The sequence below is a fragment of the Carcharodon carcharias genome, chromosome 12, assembly GCF_017639515.1.
Source record: "Carcharodon carcharias isolate sCarCar2 chromosome 12, sCarCar2.pri, whole genome shotgun sequence".
NCBI lineage: Eukaryota > Metazoa > Chordata > Chondrichthyes > Lamniformes > Lamnidae > Carcharodon > Carcharodon carcharias.
The window spans coordinates 121344607-121364721 of record NC_054478.1 but is presented as its reverse complement, the minus strand read 5'-3'; the positions used below and the strand labels follow the sequence as shown (position 1 = coordinate 121364721).

Sequence of the window (20115 nt, the reverse complement as noted above, 5' to 3'; positions counted from 1 at the left end):
CAAGGCTGTAATGAGGTCAGCAACCAAATGGCCCTGGCAGACCCAAATTGAGCATCAGTGAGCGGGTTATTTTTGAATAAGTGCCTCTTGATAGCACTGTCAGCAACACTTACAATCACTTTACTGATGATCAAGAGTAGACTGATGGGATGGTAATTGGCCAGAACAAAAACAGAATTACCTGGAAAAACTCAGCAGGTCTGGCAGCATCGGTAGAAAAGAAAAGAGTTGATGTTTCGAGTCCTCATGACCCTTCCACAGCACTGGTTCTGTGGAAGGGTCATGAGGACTCAAAACGTCAACTCTTTTCTTCTCTACTGATGCTGCCAGACCTGCTGAGTTTTTCCAGGTAATTCTGTTCTTGTTTTGGATTTCCAGCATCCGCAGTTTTTTGTTTTTATCTCTGTGGTAATTGGCCAGGTTGGATTTGGCCTTCTTTTTGTTTACACGAATTGCCCGGCCAATTTTCCACAATGCCAGGTAGATGTCAGTGTTGTAGCTGTACTGAAACAACTTGGCGAGGGGCGTGGCAAGTTCTGGACCACAAGATTTCTATTGTCAGAATGTTGTCAGGACCCACAGACTTTGCAGTATCCAGTGCCTACAGCTGTTTCTTGATATCACATGGAGTGAATTGAATTGGCTGAAGACTGGCACCTGAGATGCTGGGACCTCCAGAGGAGGCAGAGATGGATCATCTACTTGGGATTTCTGGCTGAAGATTGTTGCGAATGCTTCAGCCTTCTCTTTTGCACCGATGTGCTGGGCTCCCCTGCCACAGAGGATGGGGATAATTGTGGAGCCTCCACCTCTAGTGAGTTGTTAATTGTCCACCACCATTCACGACTAGATGTGGCAGGGCTGCAGAACTTGGATCTGATCTGTTGGTTAATGGATCACTTAGCTCCGTCTATCAAATGCTGCTTCCACTGTTTGACACACCAGTAGTCCAGAGTTGTAGCTTCACCAGGTTCACACCTCATTTTAGATATGCCTAGCGCTGCTCCTGGCATGCCCTCCTGCACTCTTCATTGAACCAGAGTTGATGGTCAAATTAGAGTGTGGGGATATGCCAGGCTATAAGGTTACAAATTATAGTTATGTGCAATTCTGCTGCTGCTGATGGCTCATAACACATCATGGATGCCCAGTTTTGAGTTTGAAATCTATCCCATTTGGCACAGTGGTAGTGCCACACAACATGATGCAGGGTATCCTCAAATGTGAAGATGGGACTTTGTCTCCACAAGAACCGTGTGGTGGTTACTCCTACTAATACTGTCTTGGACAGATACATCTACGGCAGATAGATTGGTGAGGGTGAGGTCAAGTAGGTTTCTTCCTTTTATTGGTTCCCTCATCACCTGCCTGACAACTTGTGAATGTCGAACTGAGCCACAGACTATGCAACATCTCCTGCAATGTCTATCGCTAGAGGAACCCTGCACTGTTGCAGATCTGGCCAAATTCAACAACAAGGCGCAAAAATGTGTCCAGTTCTGGCTGGGCCACGTATAGACTGTCCGTGGACACGATAAGACCACTTGCTGCAGACCCAGTCTAGCAGCTATGTCCTTTGGACTCGGCCAGTTCAGTCAGTAGTAGTGTTACCGAGCCACTCTTGGTGACGGGCATTGAAGTCCCCCATCTAGAGTACATTATGTACCCTTGTCACCCTAACTGCTTCTACCAAGTGGTGTTTAACATGGAGGAGTACTGATTCATCAGCTGAGTGTAGGTGATAGCCAGCAGGAGGTTTCCTTGCCCATGTTTGACCTGATGCTATGAGATTTCATGGGGTCCACAGTCAATTGTTGAGAACTCCCCGGGCAACTCCCTCCCGACTATATACCACTGTATCGCCACCTCTGCTGGGTCTGTCCTGTCAGGGGAACAGGACGTACTCAGGGATGACAATGGTGGTGTCTGGGACAATGTCTGTAAAGTATGATTCCATGATTATGACTATGTCAGGGTGTTGCTTGACTTCTGTGGGACAGTTCTCCCAATTTTGGCACAAGCAACCAGATGTTCATAAGGAGGACTTTGCAAAGTCAATGGGGCTGGGTGTGCTGCTGTCATTCCCAGCGCCTAGGTCGATGCCGAGCGGTCCATGCAGCTTCATTCTTTTTAGACGTCGTTACGGTTATATAAAAGTGAGTGACTCGCTAGGCATTTCAGAGGGCATTAAAAAGCCAAACACATTGCTCTGGATCTGCAATCACATGTAGGGCAGAGCAGAGAAGGACAGCAGATATCATTCCCTAAAAGACATTAGTAAACCAGATGGTGTCTTATGACAATCGACAATGGTTTTGTGGTCACCAGAAGACTAGCTTTATTTAAAAATAATTCCAGATTTATTAACTGAATTTAAATTGCACCATTTGAACCTGTATCCCCAGAGAATCAGCCTGGGCCTCTGGATTATTCTTGCACATGCCTTTAGCATTCCCATTACACACACACACACACTCTTGCACATGCCTTTAGCATTCCCATTACACACACACACACTCTTGCACATGCCTTTAGCATTCTCATTACACACACACACACTCTTGCACATGCCTTTAGCTTTCCCATTACACACACACCCTTGCACATGCCTTTAGCATTCCCATCACACACACACACACACACGCCCTTGCACATGCCTTTAACATTCCCATCACACACACTCTTGCACATGCCTTCAGCATTCCCATTACACACACACACTCTTGCACATGCCTTTAGCATTCCCACACACACAAACACACTCTTGCACATGCCTTTAGCATTCCCATCACACACACACACACACACTCTTGCACATGCCTTTAGCATTCTCATGACACACATACTCTTGCACATGCCTTTAGCATTCTCATGACACACACACTCTTGCACATGCCTTTAGCATTCTCATGACACACACACTCTTGCACATGCCTTTAGCATTCTCATGACACACACTCTTGCAGATGCCTTTAGCATTCTCATGACACACACACTCTTGCACATGCCTTTAGCATTCTCATGACACACACACTCTTGCACATGCCTTTAGCATTCCCATGACACACACACTCTTGCACATGCCTTTAGCATTCCCATTACACACACACGCTCTTGCACATGCCTTTAGCATTCCCATTACACACACACGCTCTTGCACATGCCTTTAGCATTCCCATTACACACACACACTCTTGCACATGCCTTTAGCATTCCCATTACACACACACACGCTCTTGCACATGCCTTTAGTATTCCCATCATACACACACACACTCTTGCACATGCCTTTAGCATTCCCATCATACACACACACACACCCTTGCACATGCCTTTAGCATTCCCATTACACACACACACACACACACACACACACTCTTGCACATATCTTTAGCATTCCCATTACACACATACACACACTCTTGCACATGCCTTTAGCATTCCCATTACACACAAACACACACTCTTGCACATGCCTTTAGCATTCCCATTACACACACACACACACACTCTTGCACATGCCTTTAGCATTCTCATTACACACACACACTCTTGCAAATGCCTTTAGCTTTCCCATTACACACACACCCTTGCACATGCCTTTAGCATTCCCATCATACACACACACACACACACACACACACCCTTGCACATGCCTTTAACATTCCCATCACACACACTCTTGCACATGCCTTCAGCATTCCCATTGCACACACACACTCTTGCACATGCCTTTTGCATTCTCATGACACACACACTCTTGCACATGCCTTTAGCATTCTCATGACACACACACTCTTGCACATGCCTTCAGCATTCCCATTACACACACACACTCTTGCACATGCCTTTAGCATTCCCACACACACACACACTCTTGCACATGCCTTTAGCATTCCCACACACACAAACACACTCTTGCACATGCCTTTAGCATTCCCATCACACACACACACACACACTCTTGCACATGCCTTTAGCATTCTCATGACACACATACTCTTGCACATGCCTTTAGCATTCTCATGACACACACACTCTTGCACATGCCTTTAGCATTCTCATGACACACATACTCTTGCACATGCCTTTAGCATTCTCATGACACACACTCTTGCAGATGCCTTTAGCATTCTCATGACACACACACTCTTGCACATGCCTTTAGCATTCTCATGACACACACACTCTTGCACATGCCTTTAGCATTCCCATGACACACACACTCTTGCACATGCCTTTAGCATTCCCATTACACACACACGCTCTTGCACATGCCTTTAGCATTCCCATTACACACACACGCTCTTGCACATGCCTTTAACATCCCATTACACACACGCTCTTGCACATGCCTTTAGCATTCCCATTACACACACACACTCTTGCACATGCCTTTAGCATTCCCATTACACACACACACTCTTGCACATGCCTTTAGCATTCCCATTACACACACACACTCTTGCACATGCCTTTAGCATTCCCATTACACACACACACGCTCTTGCACATGCCTTTAGTATTCCCATCATACACACACACACCCTTGCACATGCCTTTAGCATTCCCATCATACACACACACACACACACACCCTTGCACATGCCTTTAGCATTCCCATTACACACACACACACACACACACTCTTGCACATACCTTTAGCATTCCCACTACACACATACACACACTCTTGCACATGCCTTTAGCATTCCCATTACACACAAACACACACTCTTGCACATGCCTTTAGCATTCCCATTACACACACACACACACACACACACTCTTGCACATGCCTTTAGCATTCTCATTACACACACACACTCTTGCAAATGCCTTTAGCTTTCCCATTACACACACACCCTTGCACATGCCTTTAGCATTCCCATCATACACACACACACACACACACGCCCTTGCACATGCCTTTAACATTCCCATCACACACACTCTTGCACATGCCTTCAGCATTCCCATTACACACACACACTCTTGCACATGCCTTTAGCATTCCCAACACACACACAAACACACTCTTGCACATGCCTTTATCATTCCCAACACACACACAAACACACTCTTGCACATGCCTTTATCATTCCCATTACACACATACACTCTTGAACATGCCTTTAGCATTCCCATTACACACACACACTCTTGCACATGCCTTTAGCATTCCCATTACACACACACACTCTTGCACATGCCTTTAGCATTCCCATTACACACACACGCTCTTGCACATGCCTTTAACATCCCATTACACACACGCTCTTGCACATGCCTTTAGCATTCCCATTACACACACACGCTCTTGCACATGCCTTTAGCATTCCCATTACACACACACGCTCTTGCACATGCCTTTAGCATTCCCATTACACACACACACGCTCTTGCACATGCCTTTAGTATTCCCATCATACACACACACACCCTTGCACATGCCTTTAGCATTCCCATCATACACACACACCCTTGCACATGCCTTTAGCATTCCCATTACACACACACACACAATCTTGCACATACCTTTAGCATTCCCATTACACACATACACACACTCTTGCACATGCCTTTAGCATTCCCATTACACACAAACACACACTCTTGCACATGCCTTTAGCATTCCCATTACACACACACACACACACTCTTGCACATGCCTTTAGCATTCTCATTACACACACACACTCTTGCAAATGCCTTTAGCTTTCCCATTACACACACACCCTTGCACATGCCTTTAGCATTCCCATCATACACACACACACACACACACACACACACACACGCCCTTGCACATGCCTTTAGCATTCCCATTACACACAAACACACACTCTTGCACATGCCTTTAGCATTCCCATTACACACACACACACACACTCTTGCACATGCCTTTAGCATTCTCATTACACACACACACTCTTGCAAATGCCTTTAGCTTTCCCATTACACACACACCCTTGCACATGCCTTTAGCATTCCCATCATAGACACACACACACACACACACACACACACACACACACACACACACACACACACACACGCCCTTGCACATGCCTTTAACATTCCCATCACACACACTCTTGCACATGCCTTCAGCATTCCCATTGCACACACACACTCTTGCACATGCCTTTAACATTCCCAACACACACACAAACACACTCTTGCACATGCCTTTATCATTCCCAACACACACACAAACACACTCTTGCACATGCCTTTATCATTCCCATTACACACACACACTCTTGAACATGCCTTTAGCATTCCCATTACACACACACACTCTTGCACATGCCTTTAGCATTCCCATTACACACACACACTCTTGCACATGCCTTTAGCATTCCCATTACACACACACACTCTTGCACATGCCTTTAGCATTCCCATTACACACATAAACACACTCTCGCACATGCCCTTAGCATTCCCATTACACACACAAACACACTCTCGCACATGCCTTTAGCATTCCCATTACACACACAAACACACTCTTGCACATGCCTTTAGCATTCCCATTACACACACACACCCTTGCATAAGCCTTTAGCATTCCCATTACACACACACACACACACACACCCTTGCACATGCCTTTAGCATTCCCATTACACACACACACACACACACACACACCCTTGCACATGCCTTTAGCATTCCCATCACACACACACACACTCTTGCACATGCCTTTAGCATTCTCATGACACACATACTCTTGCACATGCCTTTAGCATTCTCATGACACGCACACTCTTGCACATGCCTTTAGCATTCTCATGACACACACACTCTTGCACATGCCTTTAGCATTCTCATGACACACACACTCTTGCACATGCCTTTAGCATTCTCATGACACACACACTCTTGCACATGCCTTTAGCATTCCCATGACACACACACTCTTGCACATGCCTTTAGCATTCCCATTACACACACACGCTCTTGCACATGCCTTTAGCATTCCCATTACACACACACGCTCTTGCACATGCCTTTAGCATTCCCATTATACACACACACTCTTGCAAATGCCTTTAGCTTTCCCATTACACACACACTCTTGCACATGCCTTTAGCATTCCCATCATACACACACACACACACACACGCCCTTGCACATGCCTTTAACATTCCCATCACACACACTCTTGCACATGCCTTCAGCATTCCCATTACACACACACACTCTTGCACATGCCTTTAGCATTCCCACACACAAACACACTCTTGCACATGCCTTTAGCATTCCCATCACACACACACACTCTTGCACGTGCCTTTAGCATTCCCATCACACACACACACTCTTGCACGTGCCTTTAGCATTCCCGTTACACACACACACTCTTGCACGTGCCTTTAGCATTCCCATTACGCACACACACTCTTGCACATGCCTTTAGCATTCCCATTACGCACACACACTCTTGCACATGCCTTTAGCATTCCCATTACACACACACACTCTTGCACATGCCTTTAGCATTCCCATTACACACACAAACACACTCTCGCACATGCCTTTAGCATTCCCATTACACACACAAACACACTCTTGCACATGCCTTTAGCATTCCCATTAGACACACACACACCCTTGCACAAGCCTTTAGCATTCCCATTACACACACACACACACACACACTCTTGCACATACCTTTAGCATTCTCATGACACACACACTCTTGCACATGCCTTTAGCATTCTCATGACACACACACTCTTGCACATGCCTTTAGCATTCTCATGACACACACACTCTTGCACATGCCTTTAGCATTCCCATGACACACACACTCTTGCACATGCCTTTAGCATTCCCATTACACACACACGCTCTTGCACATGCCTTTAGCATTCCCATTACACACACACACTCTTGAACATGCCTTTAGCATTCCCATTACACACACACACTCTTGCACATGCCTTTAGCATTCCCATTACACACACACACACTCTTGCACATGCCTTTAGCATTCCCGTTACACACACACACCCTTGCACATGCCTTTAGCATTCCCATCATACACACACACACACACACACACACACACACACCCTTGCACATGCCTTTAGCATTCCCATCATACACACACACACACCCTTGCACATGCCCTTAGCATTCCCATCACACACACACACACACACACTCTTGCACATGCCTTTAGCATTCCCATTACACACACATACAATCTTGCATATGCCTTTAGCATTCCATTACACACACATACATACATACATTCTTGCATATGCATTTAGCATTCCATTACACACACACACACACATTCTTGCACATGTCTTCAGCATTCCCATTACATATGCGCGCACATCCCAGTGAAATCACAGCTCAGGATATTGTATAATGACCTAGTTATGTCATGAAAGTGAATAGATCAAGTATATGACTAAAGCACACCAAAAGAGTTATATAATTCCAAATATACTAGCATTTTTGGTCCACCAGGGCTGCTACTGGAAATTTGGTGGAGGGTGATAAGGCAGAGGTCATGGTACTTGTTGGCACCAATGACATAGGTAGAAAGAGGGATGAAGTCTTGCATCAAAAATTCAGGGAGTTAGGCAGTAGGCTAAAAAGCAAGACCTCTCAGGTTGTAATCTCTGGATTACTCCCAGTGTCATATGCAAGCAAGCTCAGAAATAGGAGAATAGCGCAGATGAATACGTGGCTTAAGAGTTGGTGCAGGGGGGAGGGTTTTAGATTCCTGGATCACTGCAACTGTTTCTGGGGAAGGTGGGACCTGCACAAGCGGGACGGTCTACATCTGAACCAGAGCGAGACTAACATCCTTGCGGGCAGGTTTGCTAGTGCTGTTGGGAGAAGTTTAAACTAATTCGACAGGGGGAGGTGACACAATGTTAGCAGAATAGGTACACATCATAATAGAGTGAAACAATCAAGTCAGAGGGAGTACAGCTGCATTAAGCTTCAAGGGAGTAAGACAAGGCTGGATGGCCTTTAATGCCAGGAGTATTACAGGCAAAGCGGATTAGTTAAGGGTGAGGATTAACACGTGGAATTGTGATATAGCAGCCATCACTGAGACGTGGTTGAGGGAAGGGCATATTGGCAGCTCAACATTCCGGGATATAGAATCTTCAGGCGAGACAGGGGATAAAAGAGGAGTCAGTTACTGCAGTAAGGAGATGATATCTTGAAGGAGGCATCAAATGGAGCTTTGTGGGTAGAGCTTAGAAATAAAAAAGGGGCAGCCACATTGTTAGGTGCTTATTATAGACCCCCAGGTAGTCAGCAGAAAATTGAGGAGCAAATATGTTCACAATTTATGGAAGTGTGTAAAAACAATAACAATAGGGTAATTATATTAGGTGATTTCAACTTTCCCAACATTAATTGGGATAGACATAATGTTAAGGGCTCGGATGGAGTGGATTTCTTGAAATGAGTACAGGACAACTTTTTAGGTCAATATGTAGACGGTCCAACAAGGGATGGCACAGTCTGGACCTAATTCTGGGGAATGAAGCCGGACAGGTGGCTGAGGTGGTGGTGGTGGAGTATTTTAGTGATAGCGACCACAACATGGTACAGTTTAAGTTTGTAAAGGACAAAGGAATAGGCAAGTTGCAAAAAAATGTTTTGGATTGGGGGAGAGTGGATTTTAGTAAAATAAGGCAGGATCTGGCCAAGGTAGACTGGGAACTGATACTGGTGGGGAAATCTACAGAGGAGCAGTGGGGGGGTGTTCAAAAAGGAAATGGGGAGGGTACCAGCTCAATATGTTCCTTCTAGGGTGATAGGAAGGAGTAACAAGCCCAGAGAATCATGGATGACGAGAGATATTCAGGTTACAATGAGAAGGAAAAGAAGCTTTTAGCAGGTACAAGGAAGAAAATCAGCAGAGGCATTAGGGGAGTAGAGAAAGTGCAGGGTGGAGCTTAAGAAAGCAATTAGAAGAGCAAAGAAGGGATATGAGAAAGCTCTGACTGGTAAAAGTAGGAAAAATCCCAAGATATTCTATAAATATAAAAATGTGAAGAGGATAACCAGGGAAAGAGTAGGGCCCATAAGGGACCAATGGGGCAATCTATGGGTGGAGCCAGAGGACATCGCTAGAGTCCTGACTTAATACTTCACATCCATCTTCACCCAAGGGAATGAGGATGAAGGCATCAAACTCGGGGAGAGAGACTGTGAGGTTCTTAAGCAAATTGATATCAGGAGTGACAAGGTATTGGAGGCTTAAAAGTGGACAAATCTCCAGGTCCAGATGATTTGTGTCCCAGACTGAGGGAGGCAAGCGAGAAGATCGCAGGGGCTCTGACCCAGATTTTTAATTCCTCTCTGGCCACGGGGGAGGTGCCAGAGGACTGGAGAACAGCTAATGTGGTGCCGCTGTTTAAGAAGGGTTGTAGAGATGAGCCAGGGAACTACAGGCCAGTGAGTCTCACGTCAGTAGTAGGGAAACTATAGGAGGAAGTTCTGAAGGAGAGTATCTATCTCCACTTGGAGAGGCAAGGTTTGATCAGGGATAGTCAGCATGGCTTTGTCAGAGGGAGGTCATGCCTAACATATTTGATTGAATTTTTCAGAGGGAGGTGACCAGGTGTGTAGATGAGGGTAGTGCAGTTGATGTAGTTTATAAGGATTTCAGCAAAGCCTTTGACAAGGTCCCACATGGGAGGCTTTTCAAGGCGGTAAATGTGCATGGAATACAGGGTAATTTGATAAGGTGGATTCAAAATTGGGTTAGTTGTAGGAAGCAGAGGGTGATGACAGAAGGATACTTTAGTGACTGGAAGCCAGTGTCCAGTGGCGTATCACAGGGATCTGTGCTGGGTCCCCTATTATTTATCATTTATAGAAATGACATAGATGACTATGTGAGGGATAAGATTAGTAAGTTTGCGAATGACACGAAGATTGGTCGGGTGGGTAACAGCGAGGTTGAGTGACTTGGGCTACAGGAAGATATAGATGGGATGGTCAAATGGGCAGATAAGTGGCAGATGGAATTTAACCCTGAAAAGTGTGTGGTGATACACTTTGGAAGGAGTAATTTGACAAGGAAGTATTCAATGAATGGCATGACACTAGGAAGTTCTGAGGAACAAAGGCATGTGTCCATAGATCTCTGAAGACAGAGGGGCATGTTAGTGGGGTGGTGAAAAAGACACATGGGACACTTGACTTTATCAATCGAGGCATAGATTACAAAAGTAGGGAGGTCATGTTGGTGTTGTATAGGACCTGCGTGAGGCCACAGCTGGAGTACTGTGTGCAGTTCTGGTCGCCACATTAGAGGAAGGATGTGATTGCACTGGAGGGGGTGCAGAGGAGATTCACCAGGATGTTGCCTGGGATGAAACATTTAAGTTATGAAGAGAGGTTGGATAGACTTGGGTTGTTTTCGTTGGAGCAGAGAAGATTGAGGGGCGATCTGATCGAGGTGTACAAGATTATGAGGGGCATGGACAGGGTGAATAGGGAGCAGCTGTTCCCCTTAGTTGAAGGTTCAGTCACAAGGGGACATAAGTTCAAGGTAAGGGGCAGGAGGTTTAGGGGACGATGTGAGGAAAAGCTTTTTTATCAAGAGGGTGGTGACGGTTTGGAATACACTGCCTAGGAGGGTGGTGGAGGCGGGTTGCCTCACATCCTTTAAAAAGTACCTGGAAGAGCACTTGGCACATCATAACATTCAATGCTATGGGCCAAGTGCTAATAAATGGGATTAGGTAGGTGGGTCAGGTGTTTCTCACATGTCGGTGCAGACTAGATGGGCCAAAGAGCCTCTTCTGCACCGTGATTCTGATTATACAGCCCTCCCACTAGCAGACTAACACTATTTCCCAAGATTGGCATTTTATCGTGTTAATCATTACAAAGTTAAAGTGATGCAGGGAGACAGACAATGTGAATTCTCCAATTTATTTTTTTTTAAAATAGCACCCTGAAGGTGCAATACAGCCCTCAAGGACATCACTGCAGAAGTTCCTCCGGGTAGTACCCTCGGCCCAGCCATCTTCAGCTGCTTCATCAATGACCTTCCCTTTATCATAAGATCACAAGTGGGGGTGTTCGCTTATGATTGCACAGTGTTCAGCACCATTTGTGACTCCTCAGATACTGAAACAGTCTGTGCCCATACACAGCAAGACCAAAACAATATCCAGGCTTGGGCTGACAAGTGGCAAGTAACACTCATGCCAGGCAATGACAATCTCCCCTTAACGTTCAAGGACATTACCATTGCTGAATCCCCACTATCACATCTTGGGGGGAGGGTTACCATTGACCAGAAACTGAACCGAACCAGCCATAGAAATAAAAGCAAAATACTGCGGATGCTGAACATCTGAAATAAAAACAGAAAATGCTGGAAAATCTCAGGTCTGGCAGCATCTATGGAGAGACAGAGTTAATATTCTGAATCCACAAGGCTCTTCTTCAGAGTTGAAAGATAGAAATGTGATGGGTTTTATACTGCTGAAGAGAGGAGGTGCAGCAAAATAGGCCAGGTATAGGTGGGAGCTCAGGAGAGATTTGACAAAGATGTCATGGACACAAGTCAAAGGGAGTCATAATGACAGCATGAAATACTAAGGCAGGTGTTAATAGTGGCATAAAGGCCAGATAGCAGAATGTGTTAATAGCAGAACAAGGGTCAGTGCTCTCTGAAAGCAAAACATAAGTTATAGCCCTTGTGGGGGGAGGGAGTTGCGAAAAAATATCAAAATAAGGGAGAGTTCAGGGTCTGAAGTTGTTGAACTGAATGTTAAGTCCAGAAGGCTGTAAAGTGGCCTAATTGGAATTCAGTTTGCATTGGGCTTTACTGGAACATTGTAGCAGGCCGAGAATAGAAACGTGGATGTGACAGCAAGTTATTCATTACAAGCCCACTGACTCCCTCGACTATACCTCCTCACACCCTGCTTCCTGCAAGCACTCTATTCTCCCAGTTTTTCCACCTCCATCGCATCATGCCGATGATGCTACCTTCCACAATGGCGCTTCTGACATGGCCTCCTTTCTCCTGAGGCAAAGCTTTACCCATCTGCCCCACTGTGGTTGACAGGGCCTCAACCATGTCTGACCCATTTCCAGTACTTCTGCCCTCATGCCTTCCCCTCCCTCCCAGAACCATGATAGGGTGAAAAGTGAGGACAAGAGGAACACTATCAGCCTCCACATATAAAGGATTATCCTCTGCCATTTCTGCCAACTCCAGCATGATGCCACCACCAAACACATCTTGCCCTCACCCACCACCCATAGTCCACATTCCTTCCATGCCAAAAACAGAATTACCTGGAAAAACTCAGGAGGTCTGGCAGCATTGGCGGAGAAGAAAAGAGTTGACGTTTTGAGTCCTCATGACCCTTCAACAGAACTGAGTGAATATCAGGAGAGGGGTGAAATATAACCTGGTTTAAGGTGGGGGGGTGGGTTGTAGGGACAAGCAAGCAGTGATAGGAGCAGATAATCAAAAGATGTCACAGACAAAAGAACACAGAGGTATTGAAGGTGTTGAGGACTCGAAACGTCAAGTCTTTTCTTCTACGGCGATGCTGCCAGACCTGCTGAGTTTTCCAGGTAATTCTGTTTTTGTTTTGGATTTCCAGCATCCGCAGTTTTTTGTTTTTATCCCTCCATGACACCCTAGTCTACTCCTCCATCACCCCCAACAACTTGCCTTTTCCCACTACACCTCCATCACCCCCAACAACTGCCTCTTTACCTTCTCCCTTTTCACCGTCCAAGGCCCCATACATTCTTTCCAGGTGAAGCAGCAAGTTGCTTGCACTTCTTCCAGTTTGGTCTACTACATTCACTGCTCACAATGCAGTACCCCCTACACAGACGACTAAACACAGCCTAGTGACTGCTTAGCGCAACACCTTTGCTCAGTCCGCAAGCATGACCCCGAATTTCCAGATGCTTCCCATTTCAATTCACCATCTTGCTCTCACGCTCACGTTTCAGTCCTCGGCCTGCTGCAATGTTCCAGTGAATCCCAATGCAAACTGGAGGAACAGCACCACTTCTCCTGATCTATACACTTTACAGCCGTCTAGACTCACCACCGAGTTCAACAACTTCAGACATTGAACTCTACCCCCCCTCCATTTTGATATTTTCCCCCAACCCCCTTGCCCTCCATTTTGATATTTTCACCCAACGCCCTCCCCAACAAGGGCCACCACTAGCACACAGTGGCAGCAGTGTGTACCATCTACAAGATGCACTGCAGCAACTCAGCAAAGCTCCTTCAACAGCACCTTCCAACCTGTGAACTGTACCACCTAGAAGGACAAGGGCAGCAGATGCATGGGAACACCACCACCTGGAAGTTCCCCTCCAAGCCACTCACCATCCTGACTTAGAAATATATCGCCGTTCCTTCACTGTCGCTGAGTCAAAATCCTAAGTCCCTCCCAAACAGCGCTGTAACTCTTTCGAGTACAAACCCATTTCCATCTGTTTCAGATGAAGTGACATTGTTTCATAGTTTGCCATTGTGAGATTTGAACTCTTGATCTTGGGGTTACAAACCCAGTACCATAACCACTTGGCTATTTAGGCCAAGCCCAAACAGCGCTGTAGGTGCATCTACACCACATGGACTGCAGATCGTCAAGGCAGCCACTCATTACCACCTTTTCAAGTGCAATTAGGGACAGGCAATAAAAATGCTGGCCTAGCCAGCAACGCCCACACTCCGTGAAAGAATTTTAAAAAGCAGTTAGCTCACTAAATTAAATTTAGAATAAAGGTAAACAGTATGCCATCAATTTTGGATCCGTATGTAATTTTAACTAAATTATTTATATGTCAAACATTCCTATACCAGAATTTTGGCTTAGAATACATACGCTCAAAATTGCAAAACCAGTAATGCTAACTTTTCAGTGAGATATTCCATTTTAGTTAACTATTTCCCTGATCTAAAATAGTTTTATTTGCTTTCAATCAACACAAGATCAAACTAAATTGGACCAAATCCTATTAAAACAGTTGTGCAATATCTTTTGAACGTTCAGTGTTACAGTAATCAAGGCAGACAAAAGATTTTAATCTCTTCCAATCCTCCTCCCTCTATTGTAACAAATATAAATTTACTCAATTTCTTAAGAAATTTAAAGACAGGAAATATTTCAAGATATGCACATTTAGTCTGTTCACACTTCTCACAAATTTAAAAGATGTACTCTTGACTGGAATTGAATATTAAAATCCCAGAAAGTAAATTTAAGTGCTGATTAATGAGTACGTTCAACATCACAAATACTAAAGCTGAAAAAATTGGGCCCAATTGACTACCTAAATTATTTACCTGTATATTTTTATCTCTATTTTTCATAGAAAATTACAGCACAGAAAGGGGCCATTCGGCAATTGTTTGAAACAGCCTGTTTTGCCCACGTAAATCCTAAACCGCCTTCCAACTATTTATCCAGCTCCGTTTTCAAAATGATTAAAACTGCTTCCAACACCTTTGCAATCCTTACTAACGTTCTCCTCTCTACTCCTTGCTCCAATTGGCGCCTCGCTTAAGCCAGTACTGAGTGGGGATGACCTGATAGTGACCAGGGCTGCTTGACCACAACCAGCTAACCCTGGGATCTGACTGAGTTTTGCGTCTCAGTTTGCGATTGATTATCCCTAACTAATCCCGCCAATTCAACCACCCAACTGCACTGAATCCGACCACTAACTGAGGCGAACGGGAGCGTTAATAAATCTTACCACGTGACTCTGCCGAGCTAGGCCCCGCCTTCACGCTGTTTACTTCGGGGAGGCGGGGGGAACGTGTGTCGCCCTCGGCTTCTCTTCGCATGTAAACATATAAACAGTTTGACAAAAAAATCCAAGATCTTTATGAAAAAAAGGTTCAGAATGAAACTTGTCCACTACTTGCCCCACACTTTACATTAAAATAAACGCACTTCGACGTTTCTGCAACTGCAGAAATGGCGCTTGTTCTCTTTGTGCGAGAACCTTCGCCAGCCTGACTCACTCGCTGCGTATAGCTGTTGTTGTTATCCACCCCCTCCCCCATTGGCCCCGTCATACCCACTTCAAGCTGGGGGCGGGGAAATCGGGCTAGCCAGTGACGTATGGCGGATTGATGTTCCACTTTCGCCACTAGCGATACTCCATATTCCCCACGTGACACTCAGCAATTGGCCAATCGCAGCAACACGGCCTGGGGGGGGGGGGGGGGTGGGGGGGAGGTCAAAGCTGCCACTCACCACCCTCATTCCCATGGATGCAGCGAATGAGGACGGTGGTCCCACCTCCTCCGCCGAAGTGTTATTAAATTGCAGAAGTGGAGATGTGATCGATGGTGCCATTCGGTGACCTTTTTAAACAATAACCTCACGCTCCTCCCTTTGCAAACTCTTCTATTAAATAAGTCCTACTACGATTTTTAAAAAGTTAATAGACCTGCAACATTTTCTCTTTCTCTCCACAGGTGCTGTCTGACCTACTGAATATTTCCAATGTTTTCTGTTTTTATTTCAAATACTAACATTATGGATTTGTTTTACTTTTTTAAAAAAATGAGCTTCCCCAGCACATATTCAGTTAAAACTGGCAAACGTTGATGGAAATGGGAATTATTAATAAATGGTAATTATTAAAATTACTATATGATGTACTGTACACTTACTGCAAACTTTTTAAATAAAACGCTAATATAAATAAATATATGCATACATTAAAAAGTGCTGCATTAAAATATGATTGAATAGGCAAATGAATCCTACTTTAAATTTGGGATACAAAACTCAGCAGCAATTCAACTTCCGCAGAATGTTTGTTTTAATGTTAAATTGATTCCCAAATATGTACTTTTCCCTAAAAAAACAATACAAATGGTCTGAGATACTGTGCCCTAAACAGCGGCAATTCCTCAATTAAAATCGCTTAGAAATGAGAACATGGTTACATGTTCAGTGCGTGACACAACAACAAAAAATAAATGCTACAACTTCTTATTGTATACTTACAATGAAGAACTTCGTGTGAGCAATTACATTTTAAGAATTGGTGCATAAACACTATTTCCAACCACATTTGTAATGATCACGTACACTGGTTCCGTGTTGTTGGCCTGCCTCAGGCTTAAAAGGTACAGCATAAAGTGTGAAGCTTTGGCTCCATTATTCAAAACTCACTTTTATAAATGGGCTAGGTTCTCCCAAAACCAAACAGGATTTAAACTACTTTTCTACCGGAAAGGGATATGAATTTCAAAAGAAACGTAAAACCCTTTAAAAAAAAAACCTGTGCTACATAATTATGTCTCCTTACGACAAAACCACGTTTAATACAAATATTAGGGACAAATTACTTATGGGCACTGGAAAAGGCCAAAGCAGAAGTGTACTTTACTCATATAATTTCTTGTCTTGGTTGTTCTGAGAAGTCCATGGACAGTGAAATGCAGCTTAATTGATAACCAACGAATTTCTGTAGATTCCGTTAAAGAACAGGACACAAAACCCAATCATTCTTTAAAATCCGTTCAAATTATTTGTTCCACCGCCTGGTTCTGAACAGGTCTAAGCACCAAAACCAAACTTCCGTGAAGCAGAAAATACACGGGTCCAAATAAATAGGAATATTTTTTCAGCCAAGCTACAGTGGCCTCCTTGGACACAGCGTGGCAGCCTGCCCAACAAGAGGAATAGACCCTGCTTTGTCTAATGGATTCAAGTGGCAGGGAATGAAAATCAGGAAAATATGCATTTCACAGAATCACAGTGCAGAAGATGCCCTTCGGCCCATTGAGTCTGCACCGACATGTGAGAAACACCTCACCTACCTACCTAATCCCATTCACCAGCGCTTGGCCCCTAGCCTTGAATGTTATGACGTCCCAAGTGATCATCCAGGTACTTTTTAAAGGATGTGAGGCAACCTGCCTCCACCACCCTCCCAGGCAGTGCATCCCAGACCTCTGGGTAAAAAAGTTTTTCCTCACATCCCCCCTAAACCTCCCGCCCATCACCTTGAAATTATGTCCCCTTGTGACTGACCCTTCAACTAAGGGGAACAGCTGCTCCCTATCAACCCTGTCCATGCCCCTCAATCTTGTACACCTCGATCAGGTCGCCGCTCAGTCTTCTCTGCGAAAACAACCCAAATCTATTCAAACTCTCTTCATAACTTAAATGTTTCATCCCAGGCAACATCCTGGTGAATCTCCTCTGCACCCACTTCAGTGCAATCACATCCTTCCCATAATGTGGTAACCAGAACTGCACACAGTACTCCAGCCATGGCCTCACCAAGGTTCTATACAACTCCAACATGACCTCTCTACTTTTGTAATCTATGCTTCGGTTGATAAAGGCAAGTGTCCCATACGCCTTTTTCACCACCCCACTAACATGCCCCTCCACCTTCAGAGATCTATGGACACACATGCCAAGGTGCTTCCTTGTCACCTTCCAAAGTGTATCACCTCATACTTTTCAGGGTTAAATTTCATCGGCCACTTCATATATTCCTGTAGCCCAAGACACTCAACCTCACTGTTGATCACCTGGCCAATCTTTGTGTCATCCGCAAACTACCCCCATGTCGTTTATATAAATGACATAATAGAGGACCCAGCACTGGACACTGGCTTTCAGTCACTAAAGCATCCTTCTGTCATCATCCTCTGTCTCCTAAAACTAAGCCAATTTTGAATCCACCTTATCAAATTACCCTGTATCCCATGTGCATTTGCTTTCTTTAAAAGTCTCCCATGTGAGAACTTGTCAAAGGCTTTGCTGGAATCCATATAAACTACATCAACTGCACTATCCTCGTCTACACAACTAGTCACCTCCTCAAAAAATTCAATCAAATTTGTTAGGCATAACCTCCCTCTGACAAAGCTATGCTGACTATCCCTGATCAAGCCTTGTCTCTCCAAGTGAGATAGATTCTCTCCTTCAGAATTTTCTCCAACAGAGTGACTCATTGGTCTGTAGTTCCCTGGCTTATCTCTACAGCCCTTCTTAAATAGTGGAACCACATTATCTGTTCTCCAGTCCTCTGGCACCTCCCCTGTGGCCAGACAGGAATTAAAAATTTGGGTCAGAGCCCCTGCAATCTCCTCCCTTGCCTCCCTCAGCAGTCTGGGACACAAATCATCCGGGCCTGGAGATTTGTCCACTTTTAAGCCTGCCAACACCTCCAATATCTTGTCACTCCCTATATCATAAAAGCAAAAAACTGCAGATGCTGGAAAACAAAAACAAAAATAAAAATACCTGGAAAAACTCAGGTGTGACATCATCTGCAGAGAGGAATACAGTTAATGTTTCGAGTCACTCCCTATATCAATTTGCTTAAGAACCTCGCAGTCTCTCTCCACCCGAATTCAATACCTTCATCCTCATTCTCTTGGGTGAAGACACATTTGACATAGTCTGCTTGGACTTCGGTAAGGCTTTTGATAAGGTCAAAACTGGAGACTGATAACGAAGGTAAGAGCCCATGGGATTCAAGGCAATTTGGAAAATTGGATCCAGAATTGGCTGAGTGGCAGGAAGCAGAGGGCGATGGTCGAGGACTGGATGCCTGTGTCCAACGGGGTTCCACAGGCTTCAGTGTTGGGTCCCTTGCTGTTTGTGGTATATATAAACAATTTAGACTTTAATGTAGGAGGATTGATCAGTAAGTTCGCAGATGACATGAAAATTGGTGGGGTGATGAACAGTGAGGAGGATAGCCTTAGATTACAGGAGCATATAAGACGGGCTGGTCAGATGGGCTGATCAGTGGCAAATGGAATTTAATCTGGACAAGTGTGAGGTGATGCACTTGGACAGGACAAACAAAGGACAGGAATACACGATGAATGGTAGGAAAAACTCTGCAGGTCTGGCAGCATCGGTGGAGAAGAAAAGAGTTGACTTTTCGAGTCCTCATGACCCTTCGACAGAACTTGAATTCGAGTCAAAGTTCGAACTCAAGTTCTGTCGAAGGGTCATGAGGACTCGAAACGTCAACTCTTTTCTTCTCCGCCGATGCTGCCAGACCTGCTGAGTTTTTCCAGGTAATTCTGTTTTTGTTTTGGATTTCCAGCATCTGCAGTT

The 20115-nt window shown here is 44.8% G+C and overlaps 1 protein-coding gene across 8 annotated transcripts in view; it reads right to left on the bottom strand.

Annotated features, from left to right (window-relative positions):
• Nucleotides 1-20115, bottom strand: part of LOC121284644 (KAT8 regulatory NSL complex subunit 1-like protein) — a 326543-nt gene that overhangs the window by 167381 nt on the left and 139047 nt on the right. For 3 of the 8 annotated variants that reach the window (XM_041200182.1, XM_041200184.1, XM_041200185.1), the window contains exon 1: nucleotides 15761-16060. The exons of 3 other annotated variants lie outside the window; for them this stretch is intronic. The gene's annotated coding sequence lies outside the window, so the exon portion shown is untranslated. Of the gene's footprint in view, nucleotides 1-15760; nucleotides 16066-20115 lie in introns of those variants that run through there. 2 more of the 8 variants (XM_041200181.1, XM_041200183.1) reach the window with 2 other exon arrangements.